The sequence below is a fragment of the Capricornis sumatraensis genome, chromosome 16 (genome assembly GCF_032405125.1).
Source record: "Capricornis sumatraensis isolate serow.1 chromosome 16, serow.2, whole genome shotgun sequence".
Taxonomy (NCBI): domain Eukaryota; kingdom Metazoa; phylum Chordata; class Mammalia; order Artiodactyla; family Bovidae; genus Capricornis; species Capricornis sumatraensis.
Genome location: NC_091084.1, coordinates 48,200,819 through 48,218,713, shown reverse-complemented (window position 1 = coordinate 48,218,713; position 17,895 = coordinate 48,200,819). Strand labels below are relative to the sequence as shown.

Below are 17,895 nucleotides of genomic sequence, written 5' to 3'. Positions count from 1 at the left end.
TTTTTTTTTATTCCTATAATAGAATAGGTCTAAATGGAATTATATTTGGGAATTGGAAATCTTGAATTTCCTATGAATGTTTTTGCATTCAAGCATTAATAACTCTTCCGCACAATTTCATAGAGTGAAAAACATGCACTTAGAAATGAAAAGAATTTGTAACTTTCAGTGAATAGCTATATATTGATAAAAATATTTGTATAGTTATTCTGTAGATTTTGTAGCCATCTACAATGGTTTTAATTTCCCTTTATGAAAATGACTTTCTTGAAGCTTTATATAACATTATATATTTAAAAATAAAAACATTCAGATAATAATATAAAATATGCAGTTGGTATATTAAATGCACTTTATTCAATTTTATCATGTACTCATATAATCAGCTGTTTTTAAAGAAGAGGTAATTGAGGAAAAGAAAAATAAGGTTCCTACTCAAGAAATATTCAACTCTTACTATGATTGATTTAGTTTTAGATGTTTCATTTGAAAAAAATTGATATAAGGAAAGTTTTCATTCTGAGTGGGTGGTATTTTAAGCTTGTTCTGGTAATGTGCCTTCTTTGTTTAGATACTGGAACCCTTATCTAGTCATTGAGGAGTAATGTTTTTTCAAGTTATCAAGCACCTCCTGCTTTGTGATTTTCTTCCAGTCATCAGGAATTTCACCTTTATTGATAAATCTTTGGTGATATTTTTCTTCTAGCTTTGATCTGAAGTGACAGACAAACCATTTCCAGTATGGCTGGGTGGATGTGTCTGGGGTGATGCTCCATGTGGCATGTTCCCCTCCTGCTTGTCGGTAGGTCTTATATGGGATTCTCCTGCCATCATTCAAAATGAAAAGATCATCACTTGATACTGAGCTAGTACAGAAATCAATGGAAAAATGGTCTGTTTGATGCCAGGACATTCCACTGAGAGCTTCTGGACGGTGGAAGGGAACACTGTGGTCTCCATCATGGGTAGGGATTGTATTTGTACAAATTGCTTTACAGAAGGGACACTGTTTCCAGCAGCCACAGAGATGTTCAGAGAGCATTTTCTGGATTTCAGGAATCATTTCTTCTACAAGTTTAGACAAACAGTTCTGTTCTACCTTCTTCATTTCAGGATCCGAAGCTTTACTCATGGCCTCTTTGAGAAACTCAATATCTTTTATCTCCTGGTGTTCAATGCTTATCAGGTCTTTTCGTGGAAAGATCAAGGTACTCCCCAGGCAATCACAGAACAAATCTAACCACCCAGACGCTGTGCTGGTTTTATCTTTAGCTTTTGCTGTAGATGTATGTACAGCTGAGAGGATGGCATTCTTGATGTCATCTAAACTCATTTGTAGAAAAGTCTTTATTTTTTCACTTCCTGTGTCCGAGAAATATCTTTTAACATGGTTTTCAATGTAATTCTTAAAAAACGATTCTGGATTATGAAGGTACTGCCAGTAGTTATCAAAATTTTCCTCTTCTGCCAGAGAGATGAGAATGTGTTTCTCCAGGTTAGCTCTGTTTTCATTGAATGCCCGGCAGGTGGTTCGAATGTCCCCAGAAATTTTGAGGGCCATGTTTTTCCTTATGGTGCTAGAGACAGCAGGTGTGAGTTTCTTCCACAGAAAATCAACAAATGTTGTAATTGAAGTTGCTCCTTGACAAGAGATCTTAAAGCTCATGAAGAAATCATCTTTCTTGCTTTGCAGATAGTTTACAGGATCATTTGCCCTCTTGAATGCCTTGTGCATCTCCTTAAACTTCAGTGATGCTTTTTGGAATAAACACAATGATAAGTCTATTTCATATTTTTTTGTAAATCTGTATCTTTTCTGAGTGGGTGCAGACTTCACCTCCTCTTCTATTATTCTCAGGATTTCATAGAAATAAGTTGGATTGTAATCATGCTTTTGCTGAGATATTTTGTTAACAGTTTCATTAACTTTTGAAATAATGCAGTCAGTAGTCATCTTTATGGAGTGTTTATCTTGGGGCTCTATTGTCATTGTAAAGAGTTCCCAATATTTCCTGTTCAACTTAACATGTTTGTCATAGTTGATTTCAAACTTTTCTCCAGAATAGTTCATCAGTATGCTTGCTATGTCTTTTTCCTTTTTGAAATATTCCAAAAGGATGTTTTCAGAATCCATTTCAATTTTAGGTTCTACAGCTGGAGGGAGACTTGAGGACACGTCATAGACCCATTTTTTCCAAAGTGGGTTGAATTTCTCATGGAGCTCTTCCTCGCTCAATTCAGTGCCATTTAGCAATAAAGCCAAATTCTGACTTTTTTCCAATAATTCCTTTTCATAACCTGACTTTTTGTTATCCAGGTTTTCTTGATTTTTTTTAAAACTGATAAGTTCTTTGGCTTTTTCTTTGACATCTAAAATTAGTGCCCCTTTAAGGGTTATGAGTTTATCTTCAAAATTTCCTTTCCACTGAACCAGCACCTCACTATCTGGGTCTTCATTAAAATATTTTTCAAATCCTTGCTTGATGGGTTCATATATCTCTGTAACTTGAGCCTCCAGGGTATATGTTTCAAGTGTCTGGATTTTTCCATTCTGAATCTGGTTGATCAGCTGGTCCTGTAATCTCTGCACATGACTCCTCAGCTCCCATGTCCAGGAGTTATACATGGTTTCCAGTTTGCTCTTGGCCATGGCTTCTAGAGTGTTCCTGAAGCTGAAGATAAAGTTCTCATTCAGTAGGGCTCTCCACAAATCTTGAACTCGGAATTTTACATCTGATATCTTCATGATGCTTCCCCTAGATTCCTGTTGAGCAGTCACAAGAATTCTGCTTTTGAGTTCCTGAACATTGTGGCTGTAGCGAGGATTGGGAGGGGCCATTGGGGGATTGCCATCCCAGAGGTGAGCAAAGTAGTAGACATGGGTATTGACGTCAAACTTAATGACATCACTAAAGCAGGTTACATCAGAGCACTGCTCTTCTTCAGCTGCTGTTGCTGCCATCTTGTCCAATCTCTGCTCTAGCCGCCTTCTTCCATCCATAATATCATCTTTAGCTGTAACTTCCCCCACATTCTGATGGACAAAGAGGCAACTGGGAGAGATTTTTACTTGTTTCATTCTCAGAAAAGCTTGGACAACTATTTGTAGAATATCTTGCATTTCTGATGGATTTTCCCCCATAATATTGATCAGAGTCAAGTTTCCAAGTCCAATGACAAAGGTTGCCAACTCATTGTCATGATTCTGGGATTTGTTGCTGAGTTCTGGGGCTCGAAGTCCCTCTGTGTCCACAACAAGCACAAAGTCAAAGCCTAGTTCATCTGTGAATGTCTCCTCCACTTTCAGAAGCTGCATGTAGGCCCCCCGGGTACACCTCCCAGCACTGACAGTGAACTGCAGCCCAAAAAGGGCATTCAGCAGGGTGGACTTCCCTGAACTCTGCAGGCCAAGGACAGAGAGAACAAACAGTCGCTTGTTTCCAAGTTGCTCAGAGAGCTTGTCAAAAACAGCTGCCACCCACCTGAGGGGCACATATGAAACATCCCCATCCATCAGCTCAATGGGAACACCAGATATCATCAGATCTGCAGCAATGTGGGGAAGGGAGAGAAATAAGGTATCTTTCATGGGTGAAGCTTCTTCCAGAGCTTCATAGATCTGGCCCGCTTCTCTGAGAATGTGCTCAATTCCTAAGGCACAGTCATTAATCTCTCTGGAAATAGCTTCTATCTCTTTTTGCCAGTCTTTCAGAGAGCTACTCTTTGTGGCCTCTTGCTTTTCTTTTTGAACCAATGCCTTTTTCTTCTCCTTTAGATTTTCCAAGTGTCCTGCAGTCAGGTTGTCCAAAGCTACAATCAGCCATTGGAGGAAGTAGAGTTTGGTGTGAGTTTCTGAATGATTGTGGAGAATTTCAAGGACAGAACGCATTAAAGCATTGAGAGGAAAGGCTTTTCTCAACTGTTCACGTCTTATCATTTGTTTTTCTGCCTCAGTCTCACTTTTGTGTTGCTCAATGCTGCGATTCCCCTTTTCTCTCAGATGGTAGAGTTCTTTGTCCTTTTTACACCAAAGTTGCCACAGTTTTCCCTGAAGAGGTAGTAAGTTTTCCTTGACCTGAGGTATTCCCATTTCTCTCAATAGGGTCATTAGATTCTCTGCCTTTTCTTTGGCTTCCTTGCAATCTCTCTGGTCTTCATCAATAAGCATTCCTTGCTTGCGAGCAACGTGGGCACAGTTCTCCAAGCTGAGTGCAGTCTTAGAGAGCGTCAGCAAACGTTTGATTGTAGTTGTGAGCTCCCCTATTAATTCTGCCTCATTTCTGTTCCTGATCCCAATTTTCACTCTTGAGTCAGATTTATTGACTGTGACTTTTCCTTTATCATCAAGCAACAAGATTAAAGGTTTTGATGACCGGCACATGTCACAGACTATTTTTCGGTTTTCTTTATTGTCATCAGAAGTTGACATGAGGACCACAATTATGGAAGACACTTCCTGCAGAAAGGTGAGTTGCTTCTCATGTTCCTTTGCATCTCCGTGAAGATTGGTAAAGGTCAAGCAGTTGTCAAATCTGTCCTGCTCTTCCCCCCCAGGACAGAACCAGGTGACTTCCACCACTCCTCCCATCAAGAGACAGTCTCTGCTGCTGCCTTTGCAATGTCGGTGAAAAAAGACATCATGTTTGCGTTCACTGAGAAGACGGTTCATGATCTGAGATTTGGAGGCAGAGAAGTCATTTCCAACTCTAATAAAGGACACAATGGGGGCAGAAACACTACACATCTGTTGATTCTTGTAATTGTCCTTCTTCTTATTTATTGATTTCCCTACTTGCTGCCAGCTCCTTCGAATTTGTCTGAGAGACCAGAGAGAGAATTCAATTTGACCATTGCAAGGATTAGGTATGAGAAGGGGGAGGGCAAACTGACAAATGGCAAGTTTGTCCAAAATATATTGTCTGGCAAAATCATCTGCACAGTGAAGAATTGCCATCTGAATATCCATAGGGTGAACATAGGGTCTGACATTAGTGGCTGCTGAAGGCTTAGTAGAATGAGTACTTTCTTCAGGTAGAACTTCATATGGATCAAAAGCCTTCTTTTCTTGATTTGAGGTGCTTGAATAACCTTGGTTCTCTGTGTATTCTTCATCAATTTCATAGTGAAGAATTGCCATCTGAATATCCATAGGGTGAACATAGGGTCTGACATTAGTGGCTGCTGAAGGCTTAGTAGGATGAGTACTTTCTTCAGGTAGATCTTCATATGGATCTAAAGCCTTCTTTTCTTGATTTAACATGCTTGAATAGCCTTGGTTCTCTGTGTATTCTTCATGTTCGATGATCAGGTATCTCAGCCCATAATCCAGCATCAATAACTTCTGTAGGAAATAGAAGGGAAGTTCACTTTCAGAGCAAGGCTGGGTGTTGTACACAGAAGTCTTGTAGATCAGTTGGAAGTTAGCTCTGCTCATTTTTCTTGGGTAGTAATGTTCTAGGCCTAGACGCTGGAGTAAGTCTTGGAAGGCTCCATTTTCTATGACTTCCTCCTTTTTCTTTTCATGATCGTGTGGTTCATGGCACTCTTTCTTTTCATGGAAGACACTTTGCAATTCTTTTATCACCTCCTCCACTTGCAATGAAGAGACAGTAGCCTCATAATTCCCATCAATGAGCAGTCTCAAGTCTTTTTCTAGGTTTTCCCAATCATGATCTCCAGATTTGGTGAGGACATATAGAACTTCTTTAGTCAAAGATCGTCCCATGTGATGTTTGATCAATGCCAAGCGTTGTGTTTTCTCCTCTGGAGAAACAGCTTTGATGCCCACTGTTGCTGTCAGACCTGTGAGCACCAGGAATGCCTGAGCCCTGCAGTTGGAAATATTTTTGAACTCTTGGTATTTATTTTGCGCAGTTTGTATTTTGTCCAATAGGAAGTCTAACTCATCATGCCCCAGGAGATGCTGAAATATATTGTCAACCACATCATATCCTGCACCAGATGCTATCAAAAGTAGCAAGACGTGTGTGTCTGGCTTCCCTGTTTCTTGGAGGTGTTTCAAGAAGCAATCAAGAGACAAGCTGACCTCATAAGTCAGCTTTCTTTGAGCTTCCTCCACCAACTCTGTGAGTTTAGAGTTGGCCTTTACTTCCCTAAGATCATTCTGTGCTTTGTTAAAGATTTCAATTAATTCAGATAATTGGGTGATAAGGACATTGTCTTCCTTTGGTTCTGACTGAAATATCCACTGCATAATGGATTGAGCCTGAGGAAAGTGTCTTACTGTATAAATGTGAGGATCCAAGAGACTACTCAACTGAGATTTAATAAATTTAGTTTCATAAATGGACATGTTTTTGCAAAAGTTGACAGTGTTTATCAGAAAATTCTGCAGACCCAAGTGTTTGAGGCATATATTAGTCCAAATGGTATAACTTTCAGTTTTTTGACTCAATCTTTGCATGAAATTTATCAGCCTTTTGAGCTGTTCTTCAGGATCAAAAACATCCCAGGATTTCACATCCTCTAGGAAAATCCTAGCCTCCTTCTCAACATTCAAGAATTCTTCTCCCTCGTGGTTCTGGGTAGTGAGTTCTGTCAGAACAGTATAGTTGTGTTTCAGGCAGTTAGCTACTTTACGAGCGTCCTTAAAATCATCTTTGTGGCCATAGAGGACAATGTCCCAAACAGGTACCAGCTGAAGTCCACGGTCAATGAGATACCAAGTTTGATTATTGGCAATTAGACCAGCTTTCCAGTCAAAAAAGCCATTTGCTTCTGGTGGGCCACCTGTCTGGGCCACAGATAATTTGACTTCGGTGTGGAGATTTTGGAAGTTTGTTCTCTGAGAGGCTTTTGTCAAATGAGAGTCTGAAATATCCAGATCTGTACCAATGTTCACTCCAAAGCCACTGTATCTGCTCCTTATGTGAATATCCAGGGCCTCTGCTGCTTGCTGTTTCACTTCTGCCAGCTGCTCTTTTTGGAAACCCTCTGAAATGGCTTTCCACCAGTAGATTCCCCCAAGGTGCAGAGGGCCCTGATCAGCATGAGACCCAAACTTCTGGAAGAAGGCTTCAGTCCTATGCCTCAGCAGGAGTAGTTTGTCTGGGTCTTCTGACTGACCCAAAAGGTCTTCAATGTATTTTAAATCCTGGAGAGCAGCACTGGAAAGTTGGAGCTGGTCAATGGGAAAGATGCAGGAGGCCAGTGGGATATAGATGAACTTGGTTGAGCAGAAATAGGAGTGTTTAGAATGTGACTGTTGTATTTTCCTGGATTCTGAATGCATGCTCTGATCCATACCAGCTTCCAGGCTAATTCCCCAACCTCCACCCTTTGCTAAGGCAGTTATATTGAAGCCCAGCTTCTCTACAGTCTGAGTGAACATGGATTCTTCTTGAAAAGATGTAAATTCCTTTGTTTCCATCCATGTACCGTGCTCAGGGCCACGGAGTACAAACTCCTTGGGGACACAGATTAGCTCCTCTTTCTTCTCTAGGAGACACCTTTGGTCACTGGTTTTGTAAATTCCCTGTAGGGCTAGTCCTCCGGATGCATGTCTCACCAGTTCTCTATCTGGGAGACTTTTCCTGTGAGAAAGTGCCCCCTCCATGACCTTGAGTTGTCTCTGCCTATTTTCCACGACTTCTCCTGGGGTCTTTTCAGGAGATGGCTTGAACTCTTTGGGGATCTCCATTGTTTGCCTCAGCTCTGCTTCCTTTTCCCCCACTGTCTCTTCTTGTTGTTGCCTCCGTTCTGACAGCCTTTCTCTTTGTTCCTGCAGTGCCTGTTCTGCCTCCTTCTGCCTTTTCTCTAATGATTCCACCCAAGACTCCTGTAACTCTGAAAGAGTATTTGAGTGTGACAGGTTAAGCTGTTTCTCCAAGGCCCTTTTCTCCCAGGAATATTGCACCTGGCATTTCAGTTTCTGGAGGTCTTTTTCTTCTAGGTGTTGTAATGTATGGGCAGAAGTCACACCCAGGTGTTCCTGCAGCTTTGACAACTAGTACTCAACTGCCAGTGCTACTTCTCTGAGCATCTCTTGGAGATCTTGCCTATTTTTGCCTCTGAGCAGGACTTCATTGGACATAGACTCTGCTGTGACCATGGCTGTAGGAAGAGAAGACACTCAGTTAGCCTGTGGTATGTTAATAGGCAGAATTCTGTGATTAATTTGCATAAATCTGTTGCTTTTGTATACACTAACAATGAACTATCAGAAAAAAACAATTCAGGGAACAATCCCATTTATGATCAGACTAAAAAGAATGAAATACCACTGGATAAACTTAACGATGGATGTGCAAGACCTATATTCTCAAAAGTATAAACACTGATGAGGGGAGTTGAAAATGATAAAAAGGAATGGAAAGATATCCTGTGTTCCTTGATTAGAAGGATTAATGTTGTTAAAAATGGCCATATTATCCAAAGCAATCTATAGATTTAATGTAATGACTAACAAAATACCCAAGACACTTTTACAAAAGTAGGACAAAATGATTCTAAAAAATTTTTTTGGAACCACAAAAGACTCAATTGCCAATCTGACTGGAGAAAAAAAATAGCTGGATGTATCACGTTTCCTATTCAGACTATACTCTAAAGCTACATTAATCAAAAGAGCATGATATTGGCATAAAAGCAAACACATAGATCAATGGAAAAGAGTAGAGAGCCCAGAATCAGTTGTGTCTGACTCTTTGCGACCTCATGAATCGCAGCATGCCAGGCATCCCTATCCATAACCAGCTCCCAGAGTTCACTCAAACGCATGTCTATAGAGTCAGTGATGCCATCCAACCATCTCATCCTCTGTCGCCCCCTTCTCCTCCTGACCCCAATTCCTCCCAGCATCAGGGTCTTTTCCAATGAGTCAACTCTTTGCATGAGGTGGCCAAAGTATTGAGTTTCAGCTTTAGCATCAGTCCTTCCAATGAACACCCAGGACTGATCTCCTTTAATATGAACTGGTTGGATCTCCTTGCAGCCCAAGGGACTTTCAAGAGTCTTCTCCAACACCACAATTCAAAAGTAGTTAATTGTTAGGGAAATGAAAATTAAAACCATAATGAGGTATCATCTCAAGCCAATCATAATGGCCATCATCATATAGTCTACAAATAATAAATACTAGAGAGGGTGTAGAGAAAAGGGAACCCTTGTGTACTGTTGCTGAGAATTTAAGTTGGTTTAACCACTATGGAAAGGATTGTAGAGTTTCCTCAAAAATGAAAAATAGGATCACAATATTACCCAGCAATTCCACTCATGTGCATATATGCAAAGGAAATGAAGACAGGATATTGAAGAGATATATGCACCCCCATATTTACTGCATCATTATTCACAGTAGCCAAGATATGGAAACAGCCTAAGGGTCAGCCCATGGCTTAATGGATAAAGGGTATGTGATACACCATGCACACGTGTGCACACAGACACAGACACACAATGGAATATTATACAGTCACAAGAAAGAGGGAAGTCCTGCCATTTGTGTGTGACAACATGGATGGACCTTGAGTGCATTATGCTAAGTTGGATGAGTCAGACCAAGAAAGAGAAATTCTGTATAATATCACTTACATGTGAAATCTAAAATAACTAAGCTTGTAAAACCAGAGTAGTGTGGTGGTTACCAGGGGTTGGAAGGTGTAGGACTTAGGGAGGTACTGTTTAAAGGTACAAATGTGCCATCACTAGATGAATAAGGCCTAGACATCTAGGCTTCCCTAGTGGCCCAGACGGTAAAGAATTTGCCTGCAATGCCGGAGACCTGGGTTTGATCCCTAGGTTGGGAAGATCCCCTGGAAGACGGCATGGCAACCCACTCCAGTATTTTTTCCTGGAGAATCCTCATGGACACAGGAGTCTGGCGGGCTACAGTCCATGGGGTCACAAAGACTTGGACACACTGAGCGACTAAGCATAGCACATAGCACACATAGTGATTATAAACAATACACGGTATTATAAACCTCAAAGTTGCCAAGGGACTTTATCCTATTTGTTCTCACCTCAATAAAGAAATGCTACTGTGATGTGATAGAGGTGTTAGCTAACTCTATCTTGATCATATGGCAATATAAAAATGTATCATATCAGCACCTTGTATACCTTAGACTTATGCAAGGTCATGTGTTAATTTATCTCAGTAAATAAAATGATTTCTTAGCTGATTTATACTTGTCACCCATTTCTCATATCCTCTGACACTAGTTAATATCATTATATTGTATATATCTATTTTATATTATAAACTATATATGTATAATCAAATTCTCTTTATCTACTGATGCCATCTTAATGTGTATACGTAGAATCAAATACTCTTATATTCAGGGTTTTCTCAATGTTATGTTTTTAATCCCACTATCTCTGAGACATATTATATGAGATGAGATTTCACACGTTTCAACTTCACACATAATTCAGATTTCCTCTCTTCTTGTATTTCCTGTCCTACTGAATGTCACTGTTATAATCCTATGCATCCTTCTTCCTCCTAATGTGAATATAATTTCATGTCCTTTCAAATTATCCCTTCTAATCTCTTCTAAATCTCAATTCTTTTTAATCCCCTACCAGCTCTCCCTTAGATTTTTCCTTCATTTTGTCTTTACTGAATCATTCTCACTGTCGTCTCATCTTAGAGTCATTTTGATTTTACGCTTTCCATCTTCCCCAGTGTCACTAAAATTTGAATCTAAATTTAACGGCAGACTCAGTAATTCAAAAAACAGCTTTTCTGGGCTTCTCTGGTGGACAGTGGTTAGGAATCCGCCTTGCAATGAAGGGAACACTGGTTCAATCCCTGGTCCAGGATGATCCCACATGCCACAGAGCAACTAAGACCGAGTACCACAACATCTGTGCCTGTGCTTAGAGCCCACAAGCCACAGCTACTGAGCCCATGTGCTGCAACTACTAAAACCCTTGTGCCCTCGGGGCTGTGCTCCACAATAATAGAAGCCACCACAATGAGAAGCCCTGCGTATATATGCAAAGGAAGTGAAGACAGGATATGGATGAGATGTATGCAAGCCTAGAGTAGCCCCCACTTACTGCAGCTAGAGAAAGCCTGAGCACAGGAGCAAGGACCCAGCGCAGCCAAAACATAAACTGATTAAAAAAGAGAACAACTTTTCCAACTGAGTTATCTAAAATATCTAGATAAATTTTAAGACAAAATCTTAGCAGTCTCAAGGAATTTAACAGATGGTGAAATAATATCTGATGGAAGAGGTAAATAAATTTGAAGCAAGTGAAACACTTCCATTACAAATTAAAGACAACACTTAGGATACCATGGCATACACCTCGGAAGACAAAAGAAATTCACAATCAGACATATCATAGTGAACCTGCAGAAAATACATTAGGAAAAGCAAAGCATTTAGGGAAAAGCAGAGTTTTAAAAATTAATGTATTTTAATTGGAGAATAATTACTTTACAATATTGTGATGGTTTGCCATACATCAACATGAATCAGCCTCAGATATACAGGTGTCCCCCACAATTCTGAACCCCCCTTCCCACCTTCCTCCCCACCCTATCCTGGATTGTCCCAGGGCACCTACTCTGGATGCTCTGCTTCATGCATCAAACTTGCACTGGTCATCTATTTTACATTTGGTAATGTACATGTTTCAGTGGTATTCTCTCAAACCATCCCACCCTCAACTTCTCCTACTGAGTTCAAAAGTCTGTTTCTTACATCTATGTCTCCCTTGCTGGTCTGCATGTAGAATTGTCAGTACTGTCTTTCTAAATTCCATATATATGTGTTACTATACAGTATTTGTCTTTGTCTTCCTGACTTACTTCACTCTGTATAGTAGGCTCCAGGCTCATCCACCTCATTAGAACTGACCCAAATGCATTATTTTTAATAGCTGAGTAATATTTCATTGTGTATATGTACCACAGTCTCCTTATCCATTCATCTGTCAATGGATGTCTAGGTTGCTTCCCTGTCCCAGCTACTGTAAATAGTGCTGCACTGAACACCAGGGTGCATGTGTCTCTTTTAATTCTTGCTTCCTTGAAGTGTATGCTCACTAGTGAGATTACTGGGTGGTATGGCAGTTCTATTCGCAGTTTTTAAAGGAATCTCCATACTGTTCTCCATAGTGTAAGCTCATTCCCTTTTCTTCACTACCTCTCCAGCACTTATTGGTTTTAGATTTTGATGATGGCCATTCTGACCAATGTGAGTTGATACCTCACTGTGGTTTTGATTTGCATCTATGTAATAATGAGTGATGTTGAGCATCTTTTCATGTGTTTATTAGCCATGTGTATGTCTTCTTTGGAGAAATGTCTTTTTACATCTTTTGCCCAATTTTTGATTGGATTGTTCATTTTTCTGGTGTTGAGCTACATGATCTGCTTGTATGTTTTGGAGATTACGTCTTTGTCAGTTTTTTCATTTGCTATTACTTTCTCCCATTCTGAGGACTGTCTGAGAAAAGCAGAGTTTATCTTCAAATAATAATTAGAGAGAATGATGACCTCAACAGTGCTGATTGAAGCCAGAAGGCAGTAGGATGGAGGGTTAAACCTACTGAAAGAAAATAGCTGATAAAGTAGATTTCTATACAGAGTTTAAAATATCCTTAAAGAACTATGGTGGCAGAAAAACATTGAAAACAGCACAGTAACAGAATATGTTACCTAGAAATGCACATTGAAGGAACTACTAAGGCATGTTTTTTCAGGAGAAGGAAAACATCACCAATCAATAGTCAGAGATGCAGGAAAAGATGGTGAACAACAAAGGAATAAATATATGGAAAAATCTAAATAAATGCACAAAAGAGTAAGGTTTAAAATACATAATGGCAATTGCATTTAGGTTGGAATGTGCAGCCAAATGGACTTAAAGGACCCTCAGTTCTTTGAGGTATTTGAGAGGAAGGTCAAAGATTCTGTTGGTTTTGTAGAATATATGTTGCAATTTCTAGTACAATCTCAAATATAAGAGTCAAGAATATATCATTGTCAAACTAACACAGGAAAATATAATAAGAAACATTTGATTATACAACATCAAAATTTGTGGACTACGATGAAAGATGTGCTTAGAAGGAAATTTACATTGAATGCATACATAACAAAAGAATAATTATATGAAAACATAATCTAAGTTTCCATCTGAGGAAATGAAGAGAAAATTAAATCCAAATAAGCAAGAGAAAAGAAATAAGAACTAAAAAACCAAAAAAATTGAAAACAGGAAATCAATAGAAAAAAATCAGTAAAAGTATAACTTGACTCTTTGGAAATACCAACAAAACTAATAATTCAGACTGTGAAAAGAGGGAATATATAAATTACTAATATCAGAAATAAAATAGGGGTTATGGATATGAATTTTATAGACATATAGATATATTCTATGGAATAAAGAATATAGATATATTCTATAGAATAAAAGAGTACTATGAAAAACTGTTTTCTTTCACAGTTGATAGCCTAGATAAAATGTATCAATTCCTTGGAAGACAATAAACTATTAAGCTTACATGAGAGGAAATAAATAATCTGAATAGGCCTGTATCTGTTAAAAAAAATTGAATCAATATTTAACAACCATCCAAAACAGAAAGCACCAGTCCCAGTGGGATTCACTGGTGAATTCTACCAAACATTTAAGGAAGAAACTGTACCAAATATCTACAGTCTCTTTCAGAGGACAGAAGCAGAAGAAATACTTCCTAATTTAGTTCATGAGGTCAGTGTTACCCTAATACCAAAAGCAGTTAAGGACATTACAAGAAAGAAAACTGAAAACCTATATCTCTTATGAAAAAAAAAAAAAAAAACAACAACAAATTAAATCTAATAATGTGAAAAAGAGTTATATACCACAATCATGTGGGATTTACCTCAGGTAAGCAAAAGTAGATTCAAAGTTCAGAATCAATTCATGTAATATACTACAATGAACTAAGAAGAAAAACCACATGGAGAGAACCTGACAAAATCCAATACTAACTCATTATTAAAACTTCCAGCAAGCTAAGAATAGTGGGGAACTTACTGAACTTGATAAAAGACATTAACAAAAGCCCTACTATTAACATTAGACTTAATGATAAGAACCTAGAAGCTTTCCTCTTAAAAAAAGTAGGTTAAGGATATCCCCTCTCATCACTCCTATCACATATTCTATTGGAAGAGTTGGTTAATAAGATAAGGAAATAAAATATACTGATTGGGAAGAAATAAATAAAACATGTCATTGTTTGTAGATGACACTATGTAAAAAATGCCAAAGAATCAACAATAAATCTCCTGGAACTGAGAAGTGAATACAACAAAGTTGTAGAATATAAGGGTTAGAATACATAAACTTGTTTTTTTAATATGCTAGCAATAAGCAATTTGAATTTGAGATTAAAAACACAATACCACTTAAACTAGCACCCTCACAAAATAAATACTTAGGTATAAACTTAATAAAATATGTGCAAGATCTAAATAAGGAAAACTACAAAACTGATGAAAGAAATCAAGGAATATATATATATATATATATATATATATATATATATATATATAAATGGAGAGATATTTATGTTTAATATTGTTAAGGCATCAGTTCTTCCCAACTTAATTTATAGAGATAGTGTCTTCTTCAGCAGCACAATTTGAAAGTATCAGTTCTTCAGCATTCAGCCTACTTTATGGTCCAAATCTCGCATCTGTACATAACTGCTAGAAAACCTATAGCTTTGACTATATGGACCTGAGTTGATAAAGTGATGTCTCTGCTTTTTAATATACTGTCTAGGTTATTATCACTGTTTAGCAAAAAGAAAAAAAAAAAGAATTGAGCTATAAAGCTATGAAAGATACAGAAGAATCATAAATCACAGTGCTATGTGAAAGAGACCAGTCTGATAATGCTACATACTTTATGATTCCAAATATATGAAATAGTTGAGTCAAAACTATAGAGACTGTAAAAAAGATAAGTGGCTGCCAAAGTTTGTGGAGAGAAAAAAAATTGGTGCCAATAGACTTGCTTAATGCAGGGTTGCCACAAAACTTCAGTTTGTAAAAAGCACAATATCCACAAAGCACAATAAAATGAGATATGCCTATATACCTATTCAGTTCAGTTCAGTCGCTCAGTTGTGTCCAACTTTGTGACCCCATGGACTGCAGCACACCAGGCCTCGCTGTCCATCACCAACTCCCGGAGTTTACCCAAACTCATGTCCATTGAGTCAGTGATGCCATCCAACCATCTCATCCTCTGACATCCCCTTCTACTCCTTCCTCAATCTTTACCAGCATCTGGGTCTTTTCAAATGAGTCAGTTCTTCTCATCAGGTGGCCAAAGTTTTGGAGTTTCAGCTTCAACATCAGTGCCTCCAATTATCACTCAGGACTGATCTCCTCTAGGATGGACTGGTTGGATCTCCTTGCAGTCCAAGGGACTCTCAAGAGTCTTCTCCAACACCACAGATCAAAAGCATCAATTCTTCAGTGCTCAGCTTTCTTTATAGTCCAACTCTCACCTCCATACATGACTACTGGAAAAACCACAGCTTTGACTAGACGGACCTTTGTTGGCAAAGTAATGTCTTTGCTTTTTAACATGTTGTCTGCTGCTGCTTCTTCTGCTGCTAAGTCGCTTCAGTCGTGTCCGACTCTGTGCGATCCCATAGACGGCAGCCCACAAGGCTTCCCCATCCCTGGGATTCTTCAGGCAAAAACACTGGAGTGGGTTGTCATTTCCTTCTCCAGTGCATGAAAGTAAAAAGTGAAAGTGAAGTCGCTCAGTCGTATCCGACTCTTAGCTACCCCATGGACTGCAGCCTACCAGGCTCATCCGTCCAAGGATTTTCCAGGCAAGAGTACTGGAGTGGGGTGCCCTTGCTTTCTCCGAATATGCTGTCTAGGTTGGTCATAACTTATCTTCCAAGGAGTAAGCATCTTTTACTTTCTTGGCTGCAGTCACCACCTGTAGTGATTTTGGAGCCCCCCAAAAATAAAGTCTGACACTGTTTCCCCATCTATTTGCCATGAAGTGATGGGACAAGATGCCATCATCTTTTCTGAATGTTCAGAAAAAAAGCCAACTTTTTCACTCTTCTCTTTCACTTTCATCAAGAGACTCTTTAGTTCTTCTTCACTTTCTGCCATCAGGGTGGTGTCATCTGCATAACTGAGGTTATTGATATTTCTCCCGGCAATCTTGATTCCAGCTTGTGATTCATCCAGCCCAGCGTTTCTCATGATGTACTCTGCATATAAGTTAAATGAGCAGGGTGACAATATACAGCCTTGACGTACTCCTTTTCGTATTTAGAGCCATTCTGTTGTTCTATGTCCAGTTCTAACTGTTGGTTCCTGACCTGCATACAGATTTCTCAAGAGGCAGGTCAGGTGATCTGGTATTCCCATCTCTCTCAGATTTTTCCACAGTTTATTGTGATCCACAGAGTCAAAGGCTTTGGCATAATCAATAAAGCAGAAATAGATGTTTTTCTGGAACTCTCTTGCTTTCTCTCTGACCAGCAGATGTTGGCAACTTGATCTCTTGTTCCTCTGCCTTTTCTTAAACCAGCTTGAACATCTGGAAGTTCATGGTTCATGTATTGCTGAAGCCTGGCTTGGAGAATTGTGAGCATTACTTTACTAGCGTGTGAGATGAGTGCAATTGTGCAGTAGTTTGAGCATTCTTTGGCATTGGTGTACCTATTAGAAAGGCTAAACTTCAGATCACTAGCAACACTGTTGCTGGCAAGGATGTGGTGTGAAAGCAACTCTTATTCATTACTTCTGGTAATGCAAATGGAATAGCTGCTTTGAAATGTACTTTGTTTCATTCTTACAAAGCTTAACTGTTCTTTTTCCCTATGACTTGCAATAGTATTCTTGCCTAGAGAATCCCAGGGATGGGGGAGCCTGATGGGCTGCCGTCTGTGGGGTCGCACAGAGTCGGACACGACTGAAGTGACTTAGCAGCAGCAGCAGCAGCAATCATGCTCCTTGGTATTTATACCTAAATTATACTCACAAAAACCAATACAAAGATGTCTATAGCAACCTTATTTATCATTTCAAAAATGGAAGACAACCAAGACATCCTTCAGTAGGTGAGTGGATAAATAAACTGTGATACTTCTAGACAATGGAATATTATTCAGTTCTATCTAAAAAAGAAAAAAATGAAAATAATTAAAACTGAAACAAAAGGAGAAGTCATGGAGGAAATGTAAATGTGTATTGCTAAGCACATAAAGCCAGATCAAAAAGGCTATATACTGTGATTCCAATTGTAATATATTCAGGAATAAACAAAATTATAGTGAAAGCACGAAGATGAGTGGTTACAAGGAAAGGATGAGAAGGAGGAGCACAGAGGATTTTTAGGGCAATGAACTATTCTGTATATTTAAGTTTGTTACCCTTCATTAGACATTTTTCAAAACCCATAGAATATGCAAGACATATATAAACTATGTGCTCTGGGTGATTCTGGCGTTTTAGTGTGGGTTCATCACTATAACAAATGTGCCACTTTGTTGGGGGATATTGATAATGCAGGAATTACACATTTGTGGGGCCAAGAGGTAGACGGGAAATCTCTGGAACTTTTGCTCATGTTTGTGTAAACCTGAAACTGCTCTAAAACATTAATTCAATAAAAATAAAGCAAAGTTTACAGACTTGGTGAAATTGAATCTACAACTACTTTGGGAAAGATTTAGTATTACCGTATATTTTGTACCTGATAAACCAAACCAAGAAAAAATCAGTAAATACAAAGAACACTCAAACAATATGATTAACAACTCAACCTAATGTCCTCACTTAAAACTGGTCACAACATGTTTGCATTGTGTCTCTAATGACTTGTGGGAAACCTCTAAGCTCGGCACAAACAAACTGTTCATCTGGGCAGAGGA

The 17,895-nt window shown here is 38.8% G+C and overlaps 1 pseudogene; it reads right to left on the bottom strand.

Moving 5' to 3' along the window:
* Positions 1-583: 583 nt before the first annotated feature.
* On the bottom strand, positions 584-8,071 carry LOC138092128 (interferon-induced very large GTPase 1-like; annotated as a pseudogene).
* Positions 8,072-17,895: the final 9,824 nt, after the last annotated feature.